Source organism: Rutidosis leptorrhynchoides, chromosome 4 (genome assembly GCF_046630445.1).
Source record: "Rutidosis leptorrhynchoides isolate AG116_Rl617_1_P2 chromosome 4, CSIRO_AGI_Rlap_v1, whole genome shotgun sequence".
In the NCBI taxonomy this organism is placed as follows: Eukaryota; Viridiplantae; Streptophyta; class Magnoliopsida; order Asterales; family Asteraceae; genus Rutidosis; species Rutidosis leptorrhynchoides.
In genome coordinates this window covers 446,271,738-446,274,154 of record NC_092336.1, presented here as the reverse complement: position 1 = coordinate 446,274,154, position 2,417 = coordinate 446,271,738, and the positions used below count along the sequence as shown (strand labels likewise).

Here is a 2,417-nt window from a genome sequence, read left to right as displayed (position 1 = left end):
AATCAATTCATATAGTTTTGATACGTGACTTGCAAAAATCCTATAAACTCATATTTGAGCAGCACCAAAAAAATAATGCCAGACCACATAATAATTAAACAAAATATTGCTGCTGCTGCTGCTGCTACTACTACTATTATTATTAGTAATAATATATAATATTAATTATTTTTTTTGTAAGCGACGAAACCCTCCTATAAACGAGCACATTGGCTCCTCATAGAAGGTAAAACCTCGGGTAATCAAGCCCCCCGAGCGCGAGACCTGGTACCAGGTGAATTGCGCATTATGCGCACCCTCTAGTCACACTCCCTTTTTGAACAATTTGGCATAGCCAATGATTGAACTCGGGTGGTGTGCTCCATTTGGCAACTCGGTGGCCACTCAAGCAAGCCTGAGTGGTTTAATATTAATTTAATTATTGAAAGAATATCAATTATTATTACGGAGTATTATTATTACTAGCCTTTAAGAGCCCGTACGTTGCACGGCGACTCTTAATCAAAATGTAATATAAGTCATAACCTAACAATATTCAACTTATGTGCCCGCAAAGTAAGCCCGAGAGTCATTTTGACACTTTTTACTGTGTATGACATAAAAATTGATTGATGCCTCAAATCATTATCCAATGCACACGAGTGTCCAAAAATCACTCAACAGTTCCAAAAACATATTTTAGACGTGTTGGTAATTTTAAATGTCGGGTATTTGGATTAAAATCTTCCAAGAATTCGATTATGTTAACCCGATTAAGATTGTTCAACTCAGATTCCATATCAAAATGAAAAAAATAAATAAATAACCTGTAGCAGCAACTGAAGTTAGCGCAGAAGAATAAAACAGTTCGATTATATTAACCTGATTAAATTCCTCCTATTTAATTGTAATCAAAATGAATTGATCTCATGTATTGTCATAATTAAAATGAAATAAAAAAATCACATACCTTGGTATTTATAAATGGAACAATCAATTCAATAATTGAACACGGTCTGGTTGGTTTCGCCTAAAACGACACCAGTAAAAGCTAATAACATAGGAATAATCATAGTTGTTTAACATGTACAATTGATTAAAAAAAAAAAAAAAAAAAAAAAACCTGCAAGGGAATGACAACTCCTAGAGGTGTGCTTAATTATGATTGCTATTTTTAAATTAGTTTGTATCTGAATTTCTAAAGATCTTTGATTAACTGATGGTTGTATTTGGCTGTTCAGAAAAAAATGGTGGTAAGCCCAACCCGTTTCAAGTTTACCCATTTTGACTATTAAAAATACCCAACAATAATGTGCCTTATATAAGTATGAAGTTATGTAAAATCTGAATAGAGCATGTTATAAATAATAAGGATTGACAAATAACGATTTTCACAAATATAAGAATGAACTATTTACGAAGTCTAAAATTATATAATCTATAATAATTTTAAAACAATCATTTAGTTCTTGTTATAACGATAAAATTACAAAAAATAATACTGAATACTTACACAGTGATTCGATAAGTGAACGAAGGTTGAATTCGTTTCGGAATTTAGATTAATTGTTGATTTATCGTGGCCATAAAGGTTGTATCCGTCATCGCTGTAAACAAATTGGTTGCCTTAAAGGTTGTATACATCATCGCTGTCAAACAGATTTCTTGATAGTGAGACTTCTTAAAATTTAATTCATAAAACGAAATACAGATTTCATCATCAACAATGGTATCTGGTATTATAATTGAATCAAAATCATAACATACCCGTTTCTCTGTAAATTTCCGTCACCATTGCCGGTGGAAATCAAACCCATTTACTTATCCCAACAAATCGATCTTATCAATAAAAACCAAAATCATAAGTCTAATCGATCTTCCAAATCAACAGTCCATTTATACATCAAAATGAAGCCTAAAATAAACAAACACATACGCACCTGCTTCTGTTTGAACGGATCGATTAGAAATCAACTGGTCTTCAATTTTCCGTCATAATCGCTAAATGGACGGATCGATTTGAACGTGCGTCTGTGACAGAAACTTGTTTGAATGGCCGGTGATAAGCTTGATCCAAAATCTACCACCAAAATGTAGATTTTACCTTGATTAGAAGCAAGCATAAGATTCGATTTCTGAGATAAGTCAAAAAAATTATACCTTTCAGTTCGAAAAAATGAAGCGGATTAATAGGTGTGTGCGGCGAGATGATTTGTAGCCAACGGAGAGAAAAATCGCCGAATAATGAGAATATGGTGGAGAAGAACAGTTTAGAATGAGAGAGAAAGGCGTGAAAGAGTAATTGTGCGTGTATTTTCGGTTATAGTGTGTGTTTTTTTGGGTATAATGGTGAGTAGTTGTCCAGGTGGCAAGTTTTTCAGTGAATAAAGAAAACAATGTAGTGTAAACAAACTTACACGTGGAAAAAAAGTCAGTGG

The 2,417-nt window shown here is 33.1% G+C and overlaps 1 long non-coding RNA gene across 2 annotated transcripts; it reads right to left on the bottom strand.

Annotated features, from left to right (window-relative positions):
- Positions 1-795: 795 nt before the first annotated feature.
- LOC139844372 (uncharacterized) lies at positions 796-1,948 on the bottom strand. 2 transcript variants are annotated; one of them, XR_011757918.1, is made up of 4 exons: positions 1,920-1,948; positions 1,747-1,818; positions 1,493-1,628; positions 796-1,009 (listed from the first exon to the last, which is right to left on the bottom strand). It is a non-coding gene; the product is annotated as an uncharacterized lncRNA (long non-coding RNA). The 2 variants fall into 2 exon arrangements; XR_011757917.1 differs by lacking the exon at positions 1,920-1,948 and having other exon boundaries at positions 1,747-1,908.
- Between the last annotated feature and the right edge of the window lie 469 nt (positions 1,949-2,417).